At 40.1% G+C, this 23,279-nt stretch overlaps 1 protein-coding gene across 2 annotated transcripts in view; it reads left to right on the top strand.

Annotated features, from left to right (window-relative positions):
* Positions 1-23,279, top strand: part of LNX1 (ligand of numb-protein X 1) — a 1,086,042-nt gene that overhangs the window by 379,517 nt on the left and 683,246 nt on the right. The gene's annotated exons all lie outside the window — the stretch shown is intronic.

Genomic DNA, 23,279 nt, shown 5'->3' with positions numbered 1-23,279 from the left:
CTCCTCTCCCCCCTTCTTCTTCTTTTCCTTCCCACATATTATAGCTGACACTGTAACATTATAATTTCATCCTCAATACTTTAATCTTCATTCTGTGTTCCTAGAATGGTGTAGTACTGACAAGCAAGACAAAGCAGTGTTGTGCAATGTGTGTAAGGCAAATAGTGCAATGCTCTTTATCCTGTAGCAGTGCAATGTTGAACTTTGTAATTTGCTGTGTAATGTCTCTTCAGTGATATTGATTAAGCAACCAAGTATGTGGGGGGGGGTAGATAGGTGTTTTTAACTTTAGAGCGACAGCAGTTAGGACGTGTTCTATAGTATTCTTGCATGGAGAAAGTTTGTGGCTCTTCAGTGACTTTCTGGTGTGAAGTTGTCATCAGTGTTTACCTTCAAGTCTATTAGCGATATGTTTTAGGAAGATGTACTACCATTATCAGTTAATTCAGAGCATTGGTGAATTTCTCAATCATCTAATGTAGCTAAAGAAGAATATACATTTATCCTTGGCTGGAGATGCTAATTTCATTTCAGTGTCTGCTTGACCTTCCTTATGGAAACTTTCAGATCTTTGCTTATCTTTTTGATAGAATATTAAATGTGGGTAGGTTTTTATTTATTATAGGTCGTAATCAACTCTCTTATTATTAATAATACTCTATTATTAATGCTTACATTTTCCAAGGTGGATTCATTTTACATCCCCCACTATATTTGATTTTGCTTGGGACCACTTGGTTTATAATACGAGTATTTTCTAGACACGAGTAAAACGTATTGGTGTAAGTAGCAGCTCATTATATAGTATTAATGTTTGCACTTTCAAGTCCTTGGATTCAGAGATCTTCATTGCAATGGCTTTAGATGCCCTAAAGGCAAAAATTGCTTATCTCGGATGAGACTGAAGTAGAGATGAGGATACAATAGCGGTATTGCAAGTAGGTGTGATGTTAGTGAGGTGATGTTAGTGAAGATGAGTTCAAGAAGATTCAGATGTCTAGTGTGTGGTTAACTATTTCTACAATGAAGTTATTAGCTAACATTAATGGGCATACCCATTATCTCTAGTGAAGGTGATCCTGTTAGTCAATGAACAATTGAAATCACCAATCAAAAAGGTTTTCATTATATTTAGAAATCTGCTCTGGAGCTTTGAGGACATAGAAGGTGACATATAGCAGACTATGAATTGATAATTTGTCTTGTTTAGGGTGATTTGAAGTTCATTAATTACTGTTTTGGGCAGCAGAGAATCTAGCTATTAATAATTTGGTCTCTGACAAATATTGATGATACTCCATTGTAGTTTCTGGCAGGTCTGAATTAATTATAGGTCTTTAAACCATGTAAAGAGTGAAACCAAGTCTCTTTGTTACAGTACAGATAAGGATGTGTTTAAACTGCAGAACAAGACAAATGTCTGGCAATTTACTCTTAAGGCTTCTGGCATAGAACAGAGCAACTTTGATATGGTCCGTATTGGATGCTATAGTCAGCAGGCAGAAACGAACCAATGAAAGCTGTAGGCTATACTTGGAAAATCAAGTTGGGCTGTCAGTCACCTGGTCCCAACATGACACATAATGGATTCCTCAGAATGACAGAAGCAACAATTTAGACAGCCATCTTTTCTTTCTATTTGGGCATCATTCTGGATGAGGGTAGGATTTCACTCAGGGTTGGAATCTTAGCTGCATTGTTCACATGCATAGCTTAACCTGATAATGGTCCAAGTGGCTCAATGTTCTATAGCAGACAAAATTAAAATAAAAATAAAATAAATGAGAACAATCCAATGTGTCTGTCTGCATGTCCTTCTGAGCTAAGTGCCTGAGGTCACTCACAACTATGTGAGGCACCACCAGGTGATAGCCATATTTGTCCTGTTTGAGGAACTGTAGGGCCATTGTAATGTCATTGATCTTGGCAGTAGAAAGGCTGCTAACTACAACCCTGTACTAGTTCAGCCCAGGAAGTATAAAGTCAGTGCAGCTGGCAGTGGAGTTAACAATGACTAGGGTATTTCTACTTGGAGGCACAGACTTATTGACAGTAGAAGTTTTGTAGTCTGCCAGGTGTCTCTATGTGTTACATGAGTATGGAGTTTTCTTAGTGATTGTTGTCAAGGTTCTTCAGTCTTGATGCTTGAAGGCTTAGGAACATTTTTTTTTTGTTTGTTTATTTTTTACATCTCAGCATATCTGTATTAGTTTGATGTGATCTTTTGGAGGTATGGCTGAGTTTGTTCTGCTTACCAACAACTTCTGTAAGAGTGTGGCCTCCATGTTATATAGATAATTACACCTCTCACAACAAATCACTTCACTAAGGGCACTGAGATTGGCAACAAAAGAGTAGCCATCCATGTTTTCCAAGTGAGACAGACTACTAAAGGTAAGAATGATAAGTTGTGAATAGTACATTGGACCAGTTTAGTCTGTAGACAGAGAAGATATGTTGGGTATATAAATGGTGGTGTGGATGAGATGTACTAGGTGAGGTGAAGATGCACCATCACTTATGCGACAGCTACTAGGCCAAAATGGAAGATAATATATGTTATGTAGTACAGTCTATAATCCAAGAGTAATAGACAGCTGTAGCTTTTGTCATAGCTAGGGTTTTTGGTACAGCACACATTGTGTGTGTGCATTAGCTAATGAGTAGCTCAGTGACAGTGACACATAGGTGCTTCATGGAGAGAGGCAGATGATTGCTGGCATAAACTATCATTGATGTTTAACTAGAAGTTTGTGTCAGACTGAGGGCTGGTGGTTGGAAGGTGAGATCACAGGACTGAGGAGTCCTGCAGCTCTACTAGAGTGTTAGGCTCATAGCAATGTAACTGAAGATGCAACAAGTCCATACCACTGGATATCCATTTGACTTGCAAGTGAGTGTGTGTGTCAGAATTTTAAGATAAACTGTGGTGATTGTTTATTTAGCTTGGAATAAGAATACCTCCAAGTTTTAGGTAAGCACCAATTCCATTCACATAGAGAGATAAAGTACTAACTGCAATCTGGGTCCTTCAAGTTTCATTAGTGGCTCAGGCAACTGTCGTAACAGGTAAGGGAAGGAGAGAAATGATGAGGCCTAAGCCTACTTTTCTTTCTTCACAGTACTTATAGGTGCAGCCTTCATGGTGGATTCCCCAGTAATGTTCATGGTTTGCACAAACATGCTTGTTTACAAATGGACATAACCAGTCGATCATCTCATGTGAGGCATGGCATGGATTTCAGGGACTCATTTCACACTAACCCCTTGTGTACCAATGAGAATACATGGGGAGTCAGGGCTTAAAACAGAAAACCAATGATCCTCCTCAGGAATGGCAGTGCCTCTACTTGCATACTCATCCACATTGCCTGAGGGAATGAAAGTGCTACATAGATTTCACCAAAGGGAAGGAATAGATCAGTAGAGCATTTGTGAGGATATGCTTGAGATTTTAGCATATTAAACTGAAATGGTTTGAAGATTTCTGAATGGTTTGTCTGTGTGTCCTTTTTACCCTTTGTATTGGATGTCATTTGGGATATTTTGCAAGCACCTTAATGTTTATGGACATCAGCCTTGGTCTTATGCTCTGTGTTTCAAAAACACAGACAAACAATCCGCTTAAGTTGTACTTACAAGCTCAGAAAAAAGGCAATATATGGCATGTCTGCAGCTAGTGGGGTTTGACTTTATTGGCCTGAGTACAATAGTAAAGATTTAAAAATTGAAAAGGTAATAGCACTGAGAAGCCATATAGCTGGAACACTGATATATCCCTAAATGGTCATTTTTATATATCCCACCATCCTCTATGGCAGTCAGTTTAAGATATTATACAGCGAAGATTCTAGTTTAAATGTCAAAAGTGTCCATTATGCTTCATGAAGAAAGCGTTTAGGCTTCTAGACTTAAAATGTTCATATTTCCTGTATTTTCAACTGTAGACAATTACAATTTAATTAATTGAATTAATCATTTAATCCCATGCACATAGCAGTTCAGTTCCTTTGCCTTTTTATTTAGTTATCTGTTAACCAGATAGACTCATGACAGAATTATCTTCTTTCAGGAGCATCCCACCAGAAAAGTTTGATTATGTGATTTGGTCAGGGTCACACAGTAAGAAAACAGAGATAGAAAGAATCAAACCTACAAGTACTACAGGATGATACTTTTTAACATTAATCCTCTTACATCATGACTGCACCTTTTGGCAGTACATTCTTAGAAACTGTGGTCCTGTATTCTGCTACTTTTGTAAAGTTATCTCAGACTTAGCAATTGCAAATAATGCTGTTTGTTTCACAATAAATTCGCTGCATTTTAGATCAGATCATACCACTGGTCTGAAAGGATGCTTTTTTATTTGAGGAATATAATTGATTTAATGCCACACTGGCCTTCCAATATATGCCAAAACCTTTGGAACTTGAGAAGAGAATGCTACAATACCGTACAGATTGCAATAAACTGAGAATATTGTGGGTTGGAGAAGGGTTTTTTAAAAGGTCTCAGGAAAGACAAATATGTATAGATCAGCTTTTCTAAGTTAACAGTTATAATTTTTTCTTCTTCATCAAATCCCAACAACATACAATTGTAAGATGTTGGCTGCGTAATTCCAGATATGGTAGACCACACTATAGAAATGATAGCTTACCAGAAGCAAAAACAATGGATACATTAAAGGCTAAAACATCACTTACTGTTGTTTCTACAATATCGTTTTTTGGTGTATTTGAAAAAAAAAACACAGTTCTAGCAAAGGAGCACTAATTCTCCTTTAGTCTTTATCCGGATTATTTGTTACTTGTATTTTCAGCTCACACTGTGTTACAGTTGTAATGGGATAGCAAAGGGAAGTAAGTTTTTGATTTAGTCTGCCCATCTGAATACATCTAAAACGCAGCTGTCATCTCCTCCTGTCATGGCATGCCCACCCTTTTCCCGTTACCTATTGCCTACCAGACAGTTCCTTTGAATTCATAACTCATCACCCACTCTACCAGTGTTTTCTAAGAGCCTGCAATTCTTTCAGCAAAAAAAAATAAATAAATCTCAGTTCAGTGTTAATGTGAATACACTACAGCTACAGCTGATGTTTTTTTCTTTGTACCTCACTCCCACTTTTGCAGTTTCTCATGTAGCATTTTCTGCACCCATATCATAATCTCTCTTTCTTTCCTACTGTTTACTGAAAATCCGTTCATAAATTCCAGATGCTGTTTATGCTTCCATGCCCCCATTCCCTTGATAACCACCATTGGCTTTCCTTTGGATCTTTTGATTTGTTTTGCATCTATTTCCCCTCGTACAGTTTCCAGAACTGAACCTAGTATTCTAAAAGTGGTCTCTCCAAAGTGTGATAAAGTGAATTCACAATTTCTCTTTCTCTGGCCTCTATGTCTTACTGAATAGAGGTGAATATTTTGGAGGCTGGTCTTGATGTCCTCCTCACTTAGGTCTAATGGTCTAGGGCTGATGTAATGATCACTCTACGTCCTTTTCAATCACCATACCTCCTAGTTAACGCCCCTTAATATTAAGGCTAATAAGTTCAACAGCCTTAATGTCCATCTGTTTTCTCATCTAAAGGACTTCCAAATTCCTTTCAGGCTTTTCACATCATCTAGGACTGTGACCATGATTATTATGTTATCTGCATGTAGGTTCAGTCTTTAACTTGCCTACTCTGGCAAGATTTAAAGTATTGGCATTCAGATGAATGTGTATTCCCCTTAAATATATATAACAGCAGTTCAATACATGATTAGAACTACAATAAAAACAATGGTCATTTATTACTATCGCCATCAAACTATGCCAGAAATTACTTGTGCATCATTAAGTGCTACTGCTTTACAGCTTGGGTTTCTGATGTCTGGTTGCCAGTTTGGGTGTTTTTCTGTGCAGAGTCTGTATGTCCTCCCTTTGTACATGTGAGATTTTACAGTGTGCTCTTACTTTCTCCCCATACCTGTCAAACTCTTAAAGCAGGATATCTGGACAAAGCCATAAATAAAAGTGGGACAAAGGGCCAAAACTAGGAACAATTTTTAAATATTGCTCTTACAAACTTAGAAAGTTGATAGAATAACAGGTTTTGCATTAGCATGGATGTTCTGAAGGGTGCAAAATCTGAAACTCAGTTGTTTGTCATTATTTTCTGACTTCAATCTTTAATGATTTGCCACTAAATTTGACAGAAAACCATATTTTTGTGAAAAACAGACCAAAATATGAGGTAAAAATCTGGACATTCTGCAAAAATCTGTACAGTTGAGAGGTATGTAAAATCCTCCCACATCCTAAACATATACTGTAAGCAAACTCAGCAGTCTTCTAAATTGTACATAGGTGTCCATGTGATATGTGAAAGTATGCCTGTGTGTGGGTCTGTCTGTCTGGGTCATAGTATCTCTGTGTATGTACATTCTGTGATGGACTGGCATCCCATAGAGGACTAATTTCTGTGCCATATGGCCATTGCTTGCAAGGATGGGCACCAGCTCTGTGCAACCAGTCATAAACAGCATAAAAAGGTATTGGTAAATATATTTGTGAATGAATGAATGAATTATGATTGACATGAGTATTACCTGCCACTTATCTCACCAGGTCTCATACTGTTTAACATTGCTGAGCTGCATCATATGCTGCACTGCCCTACTTCATGGCTGATTGTTAGTTTATGTTAACTACTTAGCTTGTACAGTTAGTCAGTTTGATCTCATGATATATACTGCATGCATCCCATTGTTTACCTGCATTTCATACTGTTTCCTCCTTAACTTGCAGCAACAAATCATTATTATTTCTAACACCCTATTAAATCATTAAAACTGAAATTGTTGTTCATATCATTTTTTAGTCTTTTCCCCTCCATGCCTCCTCACCATTAAGCAACATAAGCCTTAAGCCTGCTCATTCCTGTGCTCAGGCCATCTGAGTCATAGTCAGGGCTTCACCTCTCCACACCACAGAGCTGGGTACACTTCACATCATGGGCTACCACTAGCTCGGCCTGCATTTTCAGTTTTGCCAACTTTTAAACTCCGATCTGCTCCTCGTGCTACTCTGTTTTCTGACAATCTGCAAAAGTGAGTAATGCATTCTGGAACTTATGTACACATCCTGTTATGTAAAACAGGAATGTAAATATAGAATGGATTTGTAACTGTCATGTGACTGAGCATAAAGCCAGCTTCGTAAACATGAAATGTACACTTGGAATATATATCTGTATGTCATATAAGTGTGCAACTCACATATAACATTCGAAGAAAGGACATTTTCTATCTGTGCCTCCATTGAAAATTGATTATACCCAGTTGGACCTTTCCTGTAAAAAAATAAAAACAGAATAAAACATGAAGTGTTTCTATCATCTAAGATTTAGGACATCAAATCGTGTAGGATCTTAGACTGTAATGCTCATCATGAACCATTACTCTGGATGCAAATGGGAATATTAGTCAAGAAATTGGATGTTAAAAACTGAACTTTAAACAGAAAAAGATGAATTGATCAGTACCTCTCATCACCATCTTTTCCCTTAAAAACATCCTTACAGTACGCTTGATAGCTGACAGAATTGCTTATCCTTAAGTGCCATAAAATAAATGGCAGTTCTTATTTAAGAAAGTCTGTAGGGTATTATAGTCATTATCCAAGGCATGGCAAAGAGTAAACCATACTCTAGTACACTTGTGACAATAGTTTTACTAGCTCTGTATGTATCATATGTATCTACACAACACAAACTAGTGCTTGAGCCACCAGTTGGCTTTGGCTGGGATTCAGAAAACCTAGCTCAACTGAGGGAAGCAATTTTGCACAAGGAACAGTCCCATGCAGGGTGTGTACGATTCAGAGCTACACATGCAGTGAATGCTTATTGCTGCCCATGGTATATATTAATGAACACATAATCAGATGGAAATTAGCAACAATATGAAAATGAGTGGCACCATGTATGCTAATGAGGCACACTGAGATGGTGGAGTGATTCAGAAACAAATAAATACCATGTGTAGCTCTGCAACAGTCGTGTTAATGAGCACAGCTAAATCTAGGTGTTCATGCAAAGGAATTGTGAAAAAATGTTAGGGGTTGCCACAGCATTAGTTAATGTGTATCTGCAAGAAGCTCTTATTGCTGCTATGAGCCATGGAGGTGTGCATCATTTCCCTCATGGATGAAGTGTCATCCAAGTAGAAGGAACATTTCATGCACTCCATCACGGTGACATAGTGGACTGGTACAGTGTGGATGGAGACATCATACAAAACACTGTGAGCATGTGTCACCTCATCTGTAGCACAATGGGAGTCATGGAGTACATATTCCAGTGGATACTAAAGTATGTGTGACTTTACATATACTAACTACAGGGAACTTTCAGTGACCTATGGGAGGCACAGTGTGGTGTCTCAGTCATCTGCTTTAAAGAATTTGCCGTCAGTTTCTCAACACCATACTTTAGCATGTGGGGGAAACATATGTGGTTCCCACATACCACAGGGGTGGGAAGGAACACCATGCAGGGATTCTATGATATGTATCCTGTTTCACCCTGAGGAACTGGGGGGGGGGGGGTGGGCATAGACTGCTGTCACAATGAAATAAAGGCAAAACCTAGGGAATGGGAAGGAGGCACATAAATCACAAAGGGTATCACTCCATCAATTGCCAAGTGGTCTGTAATGCACAGGGTATCATCTGCTATGTCTCTGCAGACAACCTAGATAGTTATCATGACTCCTACATATGGCACACCCGTGAAGGCACAATATTGCTTTCTGTATTTATCTGGTATTGTCCTGCAGTGTGATGCTGGAACATATGCAAAACTATTTTCGGTATGTGCAGTATTTATGCAATAACCCACACCTGGGTGTGGGTAATGCTTGATTTACCCACAGATCGTGTGGGTTGGCCACGAGGCAAAGCCCTTGTGGCCAGACAAAGAAAACCGTAGGTAAATCCAGCATTACCCACACCCAGAAGTGGGTTATTGCTATTATACAATGACATTATTTAAGAAAAAAATACTTACTTTTTTTAAATAATGGCATTGTATAATGCATCCGTGCTGCCTTTCCACAACTGTCCGGTATTCTGCGGCAGTTCTGATGTACTGCACATGCGTATGCTTACGCAGTACATCAGAGCAGTGTGTGGAAGCAATGGAGAAAGGAAGATCTCCGTTGCTTTTTAAAAGGTGTCTCGCTATGTTAAGAGAGTTTAACATAGCGACTTAGCTTTAAAAAAGCAACGGAGATCTTCCATTCTCTGTTGCTTTTTTTTAAAGCTGTCTTGCCATGTTAAATGAGTTTAACATAGCGAGACAGCTTTAAAAAAAGCAACGGAGAAAGGAAGATCTCTGTTGCTTTTTTTTAAGATATCTCGCTATGTTAAACCCATTTAACATAGCGGGATTACAGCAACTGAGCTCTTCTATTCTCTATTGCTGTCTAACAAAAAAAAAAAAGACTTATACTAATGGAAAAAGTCCGGGCAACCAGACCTTTTCCATTAGTATAACTCTGATTTACAATGGGCACGCTGACCAATCAGCGTGCACGTTTTAGAATATTAATGGAGGGGGGGGTCATTGTATTATTCGCAATATTCTATTTTGAAGGCAGAAGGATCAGTCCCCAGTACATCAGGCAATGAAGACTGAGCCAGATGAGAAGTCAGAGGAGGAGCCAGCAGCAGTGGATGAACATGCTAGAAGAGGACAGGATCAGTATGATGGAGCACTGACAAAGAGGGAGGGGCTTACACATAGTTTCAGCCCATAGTAAAGCATATACACTATATTAAAAGTGATGCATGCAAAACCAACAACGGGCTGTACTTACTCATGTATCGTCTGGCCACACTGTGCATCAAACATAGGTAATGGACAGGGCAGAGTTATCATCGTTTGCACAGGTGGGAGATTGAGCACATGTATGGATATCATTCGCAGAGAAATGTGCGAGTGCTGATTACAATTAAAAGCAAGACTGCACTTGGGTGTAGGGGTTTTGAGTATATGTGCTGGGGGGGAGACACTAATATATAATACTTTTTGAGGGGCCCATGTCACTGGGTGTTTTTGTTTGTGACATACTGAGCCATACTTGTCAACCATACCGAATTCCTCAGAGTTACTGGTTTTGGAGGCAAAATAATGGGGTGCCATGAATTACCGAGTGGCCCCTTCAATTCCCAGTTTCTTCTTTTGTTTTATTTACAACTTTAAAGTAACACTGACATCACATGCAGGGGCAAGCGTGATGACATGAAGCAGTTCCTACTTCCTAACAACTACTGGGAGACTTGGCCGGGAGATTTCAAAAAGTAAAAAGAAAAAAAAACTTCAGTTGGAATTTATTTACAGCCACAGACCGCCCATGACTTGCGGCAGTCAACTGATGAGGATGGACCTGGGCCTCAAGTGGACTACTGTAGTTATAGTAGTCACAATGGAATCTTCCTCCTGTCCTGAACTATTTGTTATAACAGCAGCTGAGTGGCAAGTTTGTATGGATGGATGCATATGCGAATAACTGAGAAACAGGTACAGGGTTGAGTGCATTTCTTATTATGATAGCATCGCTCGTAATGTGCTAATGGAGTTGTGTTTCATTGGCTGTTTGGCTTTTTTAGTTTACTTTGTTTTTCCTCCTGTAAAAGAAATAATTAAATTAGAATGGTTTGGTGTCATACGTTTAATTAGAGAGTTTGTGTAGTGTGTATCTGTGGAAGTGCTCTTGACTTCAGTCTGTCATCGATAGTTTGATCGTAGTTTGGGCACTAGTTAAGTGCCTCCCCCCAAAAAAAAAGATAAACTTTTCAGGTTGGACCTGCAGAGAAGGTAGAAGTAACAATATACAGTAATCAATCTGCATTAACAATTAGTAACCGAGAAAGCCTAATACTAAAACTAAAGTAAGTTAAACAAAGATAGTTATAATTAAGAATTAGTAGAAAAAAATACACATCGCAAGAAACGTTTAATAAACAATACACTGCAGTGCACAATTCTCCAGCAAACATACAAGCAATGTTAACAGCTTGCACTTTTATACTCTGCCAACTGTATGAGATCATACCTATCAACTTCTCAGCACAAGAAATCTGGGCATAGCCTTAAATAATGAGGGTACAAATGCCCCAAAATGGGGATAAGCTTTAGATATCCATCCTATGAATTTATAAAGTTGATAGGCTGTACATCCACATGGTATTTAGTCAGAAACTCAGATGTCTGACACTATTTTCAGACTTCAGTCCTCAATGATTTGTCAAAAAAAAAAAAAAAAAACACATTTTGTGAAAAAATTGACCAAATATATGAGGAAAAAATCTAGACGTCTTACAAAAATCCGGAAATTTGAGAAGTATATTTATATCCCAATGCAGCTTTACCACATAATATGAATTCAAGTACACTGTACTTTTTGGTAATACATCCGAAGCTATGGAATGACTGCTTAGTTTCATTTGACTGCACTTCTTTCTGGCACTTATTCACCCCAATTCCAGTAGCTAGCCGCCTGTCACTAGGTAGAGAGATAGAGTTTGCTGTAAAACTGTTGCACTTTTTTAAAATGTAAAGTGCCCGGTACTTTTGTTGTATTGCAGCTTCACCAATGCTTCTTCTGTAACCCAATTGGAGAAACCACCAGATGTGTGGTGGTTGGGGACGAGTGAGTTTTTAACATGTTTTATAAAGCTTGTTTGGACTTATGCATGGCCTTTTGTGGGAAAAGAGAAGAAAACTGATCTGCTAGGACAGAATGGTTATCTAAACTTAATGTGGCCAAGCAGTGTAGATGGACAGAGGCTGTCTGCATCAACTGTTTTTAAAGTTGCCTAAATGCCAGGAATAAGAAAACTTAATGCTGACAGTTTAGGTTGTATTGAACTTGGACCACACCTCTCATTTTCGTAATTCTAGCTAATTTTTTAAGTATCTCCTAAAATTGGATTTTCTAAGACATGTTGGTGGATTACAGACAGTAAATAATATAGCAATAACCCACACCTGGGTGTGGGTAATGCTGGATTTACCCATGGTTGGTGTGGTTTGATCACGAGGGCAAAGCCCGAGTGGCCAAACAAAGCCAACCGTGGGTAAATCCAGCATTACCCACACCCAGGCATGGGTTATTGCTATTATACAATGACATTATTTAAGAAAAAATAAATAATTACTTTTCTTAAATAATGGCATCGTATAATGCGTCCTTGCTGCCCTTCTGCAGCTGTCTGGTATTCTGCGGCAGTTCTGATGCACTGCACATGCGTATGCCTACGCAGTACATCAGAGCTGTGGGCAAAAGCAATGGAGAAAGCAAGATCTCCATTGCTTTTTATAAACTGTTTCGCTATGTTAAATGGGTTTAACATAGCGAGACAGCTTTAAAAAAAGCAACGGAGATTCTCCTTTGCTTTTTTTAAAGCTGCCTCGCTATGTTAAACCCATTTAACATAGCGAGACAGTTTTGAAAAAAGCAACAGAGAAAGCAAGATCTCCGTTGCTTTTTACAAACTGTTTCACTATGTTAAACGTGTTTAACATAGTGAGACAGCTTTAAAAAAAGCAATGGAGATTCTCCATTGCTTTTTTAAAGCTGTCTCGCTATGTTAAATGAGTTTAACATAGCGAGACAGTGAGAAGCAATGGAGATCTTGCATTCTCCGTTGCTGTAAAAAAAAAGTTATAGTAATGGAAAAAGTCCGGCGATCGGACCTTTTTCCATTACTATAATTGATTTACAACGTGCACGCTGACTAATCAGCGTAAACGTTTTTGAATATTAATGGAGGATCGTTGTATAATAATATTTATTACAGTTGGTTACAGATTCTTTTTCTTCAGAAGAAGGTTAATTTGTGTCCTCTGTCTCTTTTTTAATCATCACCCTAACTTAGTAGTTCCATTGTTTAATTGTTTAACAAAATGTGTCAATAATATGACAATTTTCCTCTTTTTTCCCTGTTTTTCCCAAGAAGAAAAAGTCTGAGAGTCTATGATGTCTTCATTTAGTTGTTTTGCTGGGACAAGAGCTTTCATGTGACGTTTGTTTTCATGTTTTTTTTGGGGGGGGGTTCTAAATTTCCCATTTTTATCTATGAGCAGAATGAGAAAACACTTTTTGTAACTATTGCTTTAACGGTGTATAAACTTATGCGTTGAGTAGGATCAGTGGCCTAAATTTCAATTCATTTTTTTATTTGTGTATACAGTATACAGGAAGTTACATGTATTTTTTTATGAACAGGTTCATTCATGCAGCATGTTATTGCAATATCAAAACTGCTGTAGTGTGTGCCTTGTTTGGAATATGATCACACCTGGAAACTCTGTAGATTATTTTTAGGTACATTTCAGCTACTTAGAGCATATAGCCAAAAATTCATAACATTCATACCAGAGTCCTGAGTTCATTTCATACTCTTTACTCTGCAGTTGTTGGCTGATTTTTAAAAGTAAATGCCATAATCATTTACGTTCAAAGGGAAATATGTGTTTAATTGAAGAGCATGTCTTTTAATCTTTTGATTTTAGGACCACAGGTTCAAGAAAAGTATTAAATCACTTTGTTAAGACTGATATGATATTGCTTTCTGAAGGCTTCATTTTACAAAAAAGTATTACATGCTTAGCTTGTTTAGAAGGTTCCCAGCTGTGCTGATTATATAGCTGTAGTTTTTGCAGTTTGTTAAATCAGCAGTTAGTCACAAGACGATTTGCTTTGTCCTATTTTATTTCTGTACAGAGTCATGGCAGTGGGGTTGCCAGCTTGCTCATGATCCATTGCAACATTGTGATGAGTTATGAGCTGGTGAGAGATGGTTGTGATTCTGAAGTGTATTGTGAAGTGGTAACAGGAAAGAGTTAAATAAAAAAAAAATTCTACCAGTGCATGTCTAACTGTTATACCTCTCAACTTGGAAACATCAAAAATCTGGACAAAGGCCCATGTAAAGTAGGACAACTAGCCAAAAATCTGGATACTGATTAACATAAAATTAGCATAAATAATTATATGACCCCACCCACCCCAGTGGAATTGTGGCATACCAACATTCAAATGCAAATTGAAGAACGGACAAATATTAAACACAAAATATAACCAGAACAATAGTCTTTTATTTGTGTTAACATTTGAGCTTGTATTAAACTTTGAACTTTTTTAAAACCAAAATGCAATTTTCTTTTATAAAAATAAAATTAACTGATAGTAAACTGTTATTCTAACAACATTCTAAGTTTATAAGAACAATATTTTAGATCTGTCCCTATTTTGGGGTCTTTGCCCCCCCCCATTTTGTATTAGGAAGTTGAGAGGTATTGTGTGCATGCATACATCCACACACACACACACACACACACACACACACACACACACACACACACACACACACACACACACACACACACACACACACACACACAGACACACACACACACACACACACACACACACACACACACACACCTGTTGCTATCATTTCATATGCCTTCTTACCTGAGAGTAGTATTTCAATATATTGTACATGATCAATGCAAATAAGTTATTTCGATAGTATCAAAAATAAACATTCAGTTGTAAAATCATACCACAACATAGCCCAACACACTTTAAAGGCAAGCAACCATTAATTAAACGAAATGCAGGCCAACTGCCAAGTTTTCTTTACGGAAATTTGTTTAACTGTATATGTCCAGTATTATATGTTCAATTTTGTCTTAAAATTAGTTTTCAGTTCTTATTTTATGAGTGCATTTCAAATCATTAAAATTCTGTCTGATATCTAACTTCTACCATAGTAGCTATAACCTGGGAGAATACCCCCTTTGCTCAGTTCCCACTAAAACTGCCTATAAGCCTAGATACTGGAATAGCACAACATATAAGGTACCATACAGTGAAGCGTAAATCATCACCATATTTCTGATATTGTAAGCAGTATAAGCCCAAAGTCTGTAACCCTCTGCTGTAGATTTTCTCCTTCAAACGTATTTACTGTATAGGTACAACTACACAAAATGTTTTCTAATCTCTTAACAAAATGAGACATTAAACTGAGTCCCAGTCTGAATTGGTGGTATCTCAGGGAGATGCAAACGATCTCATGGCACTTACTGAAAAAGGTAGTGAAAGTTCCCTATACTTCGGCCAACTCATCCCTAGTTAGTATGAACACCAACTTAAACATATTAAGAAGATGGTCAATGTTCTAATGCTGAGAAGCAAGTTTTAAGTACTGGGTGCCATGTTTGAGAATGCCCTTGAAGGTCTATGAGTTGTGTCAGTTCACACAATGGTATTGTAGCCATGTATGAGTGTGACTGGAGGTTGTAATGCTAAGAGGGGAAAGCATGCAGTCTGAGTGCCACCAGGAGACATTTATATCTAAACAGAAGGTCAATGGATCAACATACAGACTAATTGCTGGTCCTCATTTTCACTGGCAGCTAATGTGTTTTCCAAGAACATACAGTGATGCTGTTTTGGATTTGCTGGAATAATAAAATGGCAAGTTTGAGTCGCTACTGTTTGCATGTGTTTGATATTAGGCGTTAAAGCTACGTGTGTTCATTTTTTGCTATGAATTTTCTAGCATCTTTATTAACAGGTAGCTATCTTAGTCAACACTGCCCCCACTACCTCCATTCCTCTGATTGGCACACTGGCTTCCCTGCTAACTCCAAATTGACCCATTTACCCCCCTTCATATGACTTATTTGTTCCCTTGGGACTCATTAGAACCCTATTGATGAAGTAAATACTGGACCCATACCCTCCTTGAAGTGAAAGCTAAAATTTGGTCCAACCTTTTCCTAGCCCAAAGACTTCACTCCAAGCTCATTACTGCAGGCAATGACTTGGAGGAAGGGGAAAGACCAGTTCATCAGCCTGACAGGCCAAGGTCTACCAGTACCCCAGCTATAAAAGCTAAAGTTCCTGAAATTCTAACCTACCTGGGGTTGATGACCTGTATCTTAGAGCCATAGGACTAAGAGAACTGTGACCTGCTACAGGTTCTAAAGTCACAGACCTTCATTACTGACTTTTATTGATAGGACATCTCACTAGCTAGTCACCTATAATCTGCACAGTGCTTCACCCACCCAGGGTCTTTTATTCAAGTTTCAGAAAGGTCTACTGACAGACAGATTATTCTCAAACAAATTGATAAGATATGTGAGAGATGTATTGAGACAATGTCACTGGAGGCAAAGCTCTCACATACAAGCACACATAAAACCAACCAGGATGTCAGAAATGCACGCACTATACCCATCTCACACACATGCATGTGCGCGTGCACATACACACACACACACACACACACACACACACACACACACACACACACACACACACACACACACACACACAGTATAACTCAGACACACAGACCCACATATGCTGAAGATCTTAAAAGTAATTTTCTTAAACCCCAAAGACATCCTAGACATTTGACCTACAGCAGATATCCACAGCTCCTAAAGCACTCCACCAAAATAACACCCACTACAATACATACAGCAACACCACATGGAGCTTCACCATCAAAGCCCATAAGGCAAACAACCACACAACCTAATATTTTTAGACTCCATTGTGAGACACACAAATATCCCACTCACTAGGCTGAATAAGGAGAAAGTCATGGTCAGTTTGTCTATCAGAGGCCAGGATCCATCATATCACTCACATATTCAGGTTATTGGATCAAATGTTCCGGTATAACTCAGTTGTAGCCCATGTGGTTGTAAGTGTCCTGAGATGTACCTCCCTAGACTATATGAAGAAAGACATTAGGGAGCTTGCAATCTATATGTCCCAGGCTGGTATGAGTCTAGCACTGAGCAGCATTCTACCTTCTCCAGTGATGATGCCACAACATGAACAGAAGATGGCTTTAATGACTGGCTTAGTTTCTGGTATCCTTCCAAGTAGGATGGAGGGCTACAATATTTGTCAACAAGGGAAGATATGGTTGACAGACCTTGCTGCTTTCGCCAGGGATGCTTTATACCTGTCCCCTCTGGGCTTTCAAATATTGGCTAAAACATGGTGCCTTTTTAGGCAGTGCCAGAATGACAAATCTTCCTTCATAGGAAAACCAGCCCAAGGGACTCTAAAGGTATTTTTGCACAATGTTAGAGTCTAAACAAGAAACTCTGCTCTCTCTCCAAGCTCTCCTTACCCTGGAGAATGCAGACATCTGTGCAGTTACTGAGTCATGGTTTTGAGCCACAGAGAGCACCCTGACAGCTCAAGGCTACAATGCCTTTCACATTTAGGCTAGCTATTGCACAGGCAAAGACTAAAGGTAGAGGTGGCTCAATCTACATCAATAACAAGGTAAAATAGGATGACCTCTCCATGTCTAAATTACCATGGGCAAAGTCCCATACCATATCTGTGCTAGCTGTAGGTCCCCCCTCTATGACCCAGGAAATCCATAACTCATATTTGAACTTACTGGAGACACTCTGCATTTAACCCAATACCATAGTCATGGATAACTTTAACACCCCCACTATAAATTGGGAATCATATGTGACCCCAAACCTGCAGGACCATGGATTCCTGGATTTTATAAACACTAACACCCTGGACCAGACCACCCTGGTTCATATGCCCACTATGGGAGCAAACATACTGGCCCTTGTCCTCAGTAACATGGGGAATGCTGTACCCCACCCCACCCCCACCCCCAGTGAAATGTCCTCTCTAGTAAGGTCAGTAAGTAAGTAAAAATAAAATCCATAACCCCATCTAACCCATAGTATTTAGAAGATATTCTGAGGCAAACTTCCAATTATTAAGTGACAACACAACAAAATTTCAAGGCCCCCAAACCATGAGAAAACTGTTAAGTATGCAGAATTATTTACAGATACTCCATAAAAATCATGTCAATAAATGCACAGCGATAGCAGTACCTACCAGAAATAAACTAAGAACAAACTGAAAGTCCAAAAATCAAAAGGCTGTATAACATAAGGAAGAAAGACATAGCAAAAGTCAGGAAGTACAATAGTCAGCAGGATAAAAACTCTCCCCATCAATCTAAACTAACAACTCGGAGGGCAGATCAGGTCTACCAAAGCCAAATTTGCATTAAAATAGCCTCACAGGCCAATGACAACCACAATGTTTTATTTAGCTATGTCTGTAAACATTAAAGGCTGTAGACAACAATGTGCAGAACTAATTATGAATGGAACTACCTACATGGAGCTGAAAGCTATAGAAAATTTACTGGCAGACATATTCAGCTTCAATTTTATGCCTCCATCCCCCAATCGTTCCTCAAAAAATATCATCAAACATATCCCCCCAACCATCACTAGAGTACAAATCCTAAATGCATTCTCTGAAGCCAAGAACACTGTATCAATGGGCCCCAATAATATACCAGAATTCCTCCTAAATAGCATGAAATATGACCTATCAGGGCCACTTGAGTCAGGCTTTGTGACAAGTGAATGGAGAATTGCAACAGTCATTCCTATGCATAAGGTGAGCCTTCTAGGGACCCCAGAAACCGCATACCCATTCGTCTGACTACTCCCACATGCGAATCCATGGAAAGAATTTTGACAGTGGAAACCTCCAGACCCTGGATCCAGCCCACTTTGGTGTTGTCAAGGAAAGATCATGGCTACTCAGTTTGATGGACGTCTTCAAGAGGGTCACCAAGGCAATGGACAAGGGCAAAACAATGTATACTGCCTACTTTGACCTGGCTAAGGCATTTGTACAATACCCCACTCAGGCATTGCAAATGAACTCATGAAATTAGGCATAAACTTGTATGTTACACAGTGGATTGCCAGCTGGCTGTCAGATAGGACCCAGGAAGTTAGGATAAGGGAATCCGCCTACACAAAGGGGGTGGTAATGAGCAGAGTACCTCAGGACTCAGTGATGGCTACTCTCCTTTTTGGCCTCTACTTCCTGGAAGTCAAGGCCAATGTTGGGGGGTTCTCACTGGCCAAGTTTGCAGATGATTGCAAACAGAGAGCAATCACAGAATCCCCCCAAGACACTAATATCCTTTAGTAAGAGCTAATACAGACAAACAACTGGTCTCATAGACACAGTTTAAAACTGAATGCTTGGAAATGCATAATAGTACCCTTTGGGAAGCTGACAAGCCCAGGAAACTACTTCACTAATAATACATCCCCAAGAGTAGACCCAGTAGTCAGAGATTTGGGGATGTATATAGACAATAACCTGGCTTTTGGCCAACATGTGTCTAAGGTACAAATATTTTATGTTGCTCAACTTATAAGCAAGGGTATGGCATCTAGGTCCAAGGAAGTCATCATTCCAGTGTACTCAGCTCTTATCAGACCCATCAATGAATACAGTATCCCCTTCAGTAGTATCTGACCAGACACCTGCAACAACTGGAATATCCACAGAGGTTCCTCACAAGAAGAATACAGGGCATTAACAACATGTCTTGTGTGGATTGTCTCAAAGCCCTATCCCTATACTCCTCCCCCTACAGGTGTTTAAGGGATGATCTATGTCTGGCTTACAAGACATAGGTTCATAGTTTGGTACTAGGGTATCGGCCCTAGGGCCTATACAAGCCTAGCCATAACAATTCCCTGGCTATTTCTTCCCACACCATTTACTTCCCTGGACCCCAGTCTAGCAGGGCGACTGACGTGATTCCCCGGGGTGAATCTCCTTTCTCCCATCCAATCATCAAGGTTCCTTTTGAAGAGGGCCAAAGACGCACTCTGCTTGACATGTATGGGCAGTCTATTCCAGAGTCTGGGGAGTCTCTGGGTCAGGAACCTATCCCTCCAGCATGCTTTGTTTATTGTGATGACAAGGTTTAGATCCCTGGAGCATGTGGCTCTGAGGGATTTGGATTTCTTTAAGTGTAGCATGTCCAGCAGTTCTGGGTTTGACATGGCCTTGTATGTTAAGCAGAGATCACCTCGGAGTAGACGATATGCGACAGAGTATAGCTGGATTTTTTTAAGGCGGTCAGTGTAGGGCATCTGCTTTAGGCCTGTGACTCTTTTAGTGAGGTATTTCTGCAGCCTTTCCAGTTGTTGCAGATGTCTTGAGATGTACATACCAAATGGGGTGTTGTATTCTATAATGGGTCTAATGAGGGATGAGTACAGTGGGACAATGACCTCCTTTTTTCTGGATGAAAAGCCCTTAGTGATGAGGTGTGCCACATAGAAGGATTTCCTGACTGTTGTGGCGATGTGGTTATTGAAGGTGAGACCACTGTCCATCTGTATCCCTAAGTCTCTTATCACACTTTCAGTGTTTAGTGTACTGCCACCTATGTGGTAATTCACGGGTACATGTTTTTTCCCAAAGGGAATAACTATACATTTCTTCGCATTGAGCTTCAGCCCATGGCTCTGGCACCAAGCATCTGTTTCTGTAAGGCCCTTTTGTAGAGTATCCACATCATTTGGAGATTCAATAATGACTCCCAGTTTGCAGTCATCTGTGAACTTTGTTAGCCAGATTCCCTTAGTGTTGGCCTGTACTTCAGAGAAGTAGATGCCAAACAAGAGAGGTCCCAGGACTGAACCATGAGGTACTCCACTTGTCACTTGTCTGGAGCTGGATTTGGAGTCACCAACTTTTACAGTGTGGGTTCTGTCAGTAAGCCAGTTGGCAGCCCATCTAGTGACGTAGGGATTAATGCCCAGCTTAGTAAATTTATCTATGATTCCAGAGTGGGGGATGGTGTCAAAGGTGTTGGCAAGGTCCCGATAGGCTGTGTGGACTGCCTTACCCTCATCCACGGCTCTGCAGACTGATTTGAAGAAGTCAATCAGGTTCAGGAGACAAGATTGGCCCTTCACAAACCCAAACTGGGTGGGATCCAGTGTTTGAAGGTTGTCAATGTCTTTGTTTATAATTTCCATGATCATACGTTCCATAGCCTTGCAGATCAGGCTTGTCAGACTGATGGGGCGTTAGTTCCCAGGATCCAAGGTGGATCCCCCCTTGTGGAGTGGGATAACTGTAGCTGTGTGCCGCTCAATGGGCACAAAGCCTGAGGTGAGGATATGATTAAACATGACACTTAGGTGAGGTGCCAGTTCATTTTGTAGTTCATGTAGTACACAGCCCAGGATGTCATCTGGTCCCATGGATGCTGTATTCTTAGCTTTGGAGAGTGCGTTTTTTACCTGTGTGGCCGTTATTACCAGAATTTGGCAATCTTCCGGTATAGAGATAGGCCATTTAGGGGGTGAGAGGGGAGTGAAGTTGGCACTGGATCGATCTGCCAGGATATTGGCAATATCCTTGGGATCAGTATATTTAATGCCATTCTGTTGTAGCTCAGAGCAGATCTGAGCATTGCCATTTAGATTCTTGACATAGTTATAGAATGCCTTGTGGTTGTCTTTGGAATCTTTGGCAATTTTATTTTCGTAACTAGCTTTGGAGGATTTTATGAGGGATCTCAGTTTCTTACTGAGGCTGGTAAGTGAGTTTTTTGCATCCTGGGATTTTCCTCTTTTCTGCAACAGTTTCTTCCTTTTGTTGTAAAGTTTGTTTATGGCAGGGGACCACCAGATTGGCTTCCTTTTTTTGGAGGCGAGCATCTTGGTTCTATTTGGGATGTCACGATTCATGCATGAGTGGATGTGCTCGTACAGTGCCTTAGTGTAGGACTCAGCAGTCAAACGTTCAGTTCCCGTCTGCATGGGTGTCATGAAGTTTGTAACTTCTGACTTGAGTAGCATGAAGTTGGCTTTGGAGAAGTTTTTTATGGAGGCTTCCTTATTGAAGGGGGGTGAGGGTGGGATGTGGATGTTAAGGGTTATTAGCTTATGGTCTGACCTGACCAACGAGGGGGTGACCATAGGTGTGGAGCATCGATTTCCCATGTTGGTAATGACCAGGTCTAGGATATTGGAGCCCCTGGTGGGACTATGGATTAGTTGATCCAGGGCATTGGAATTTATGAATTCCAAGAACTGTTGGGCAAAGGTGGTGGTACATGAGTAGTTTTCCCAGTTAATGTCAGGGTAGTTGAAATCACCCAGTATTAGGGTGTTTGGTTGTATATTAATATTTTCCAATATGTTTAGAAAGGTGTAGTGAGAATCTTGGGGCATGGTGGGGGATCTGTAGCAAGCTACAATTTGGATTGCAGTCTTACCTAGTGTTAGTTGCACCTGGAGAATTTCAGATGCATTTTGTTGGGCAACTAACCTGGTGGTGTGAATATCCTTGGTAAATATTGACACTCCTCCACCTTTAGTGTTTCAGTCCTGGTTTGTTGGCCGAAAAGTGTGGTAAGAGTTGTAGTCTGGTATTACAAGGGTGCCCTCTGCAGCCTTGAACCAGGTCTCAGTTACTGCACAGATATCAATGTTCTCCATTTTTAGGAGTGCCTCGAGAGAGTGCATTTTGAGGTTTAGACTTCTAGCATTGAGTAGCATTACCTTCAGATTTTGCATGCTTGTACCTGTTACAGTGGTGGTTTTGTCCTTTGAACTTTGTCTAGAAAAGGCACTATAGGGGTGGCAAGAGCCTTAGCCAGTAACCTGAATCCCAGGGGCGACAGGTGCAGACCATCTCTGGCAAAGCATCGTGGTCTGTCGATCATGTCATCCCAGGCCGACAGATACTGGATCCCCTTGGAATGACACCAGAAAATTAGCCAATTGTTGAAGTCAATCATTTTGTCTTTATATTGCGGTATCATTCTGGGCGAAGGCAGGATGCTACTCAGGGCTAGAGTCATACCTGCCTGGGCCACATGGTCCGAGAGCTCTTCCATGTCTCTTTTCATGTAGTCCAGGGAGGTACGTCTCAAGTCATTCACTCCAACATGGACAATGACAGAGTCATATTTGTACTTGTTGTGGAGTGACTTGAGTGCATGAGTTATGTGGCGGATCCTGGCACCCAACAGGCAGCTGACTGTAGTTTTCTCCTTGTTCAGCCTGGTGAGTGGGACATCAGTGTGCCTGACTATAGACATTGTGCCTATAGACATTATAGACAGTGTGCCTGACATCCCAGGATCCCACTCTGATGGACCTCTTGCATGTCTGCAAAACAAATAGCATCACAGCTACCTGATCCAGGGACTTAATCCTTGCTTTCAACATAAATAGAACATGATGGAGGGCCAGAGAATACACGTCACTGGAACAGGCTTCCCATCCATGTGAAGCAGAGTTCTTCCTTGACCCTATTCAGGCATAACCTGGAGTAGTGGAGGGGAAATCTGAA

Source organism: Protopterus annectens, chromosome 2.part0 (assembly GCF_019279795.1).
Source record: "Protopterus annectens isolate FY-2018-M chromosome 2.part0, PAN1.0, whole genome shotgun sequence".
Taxonomy (NCBI): Eukaryota; Metazoa; Chordata; order Ceratodontiformes; family Protopteridae; genus Protopterus; species Protopterus annectens.
The sequence above is the reverse complement of the archived record's forward strand: the minus strand, read 5'-3'. Positions and strand labels throughout refer to the sequence as shown.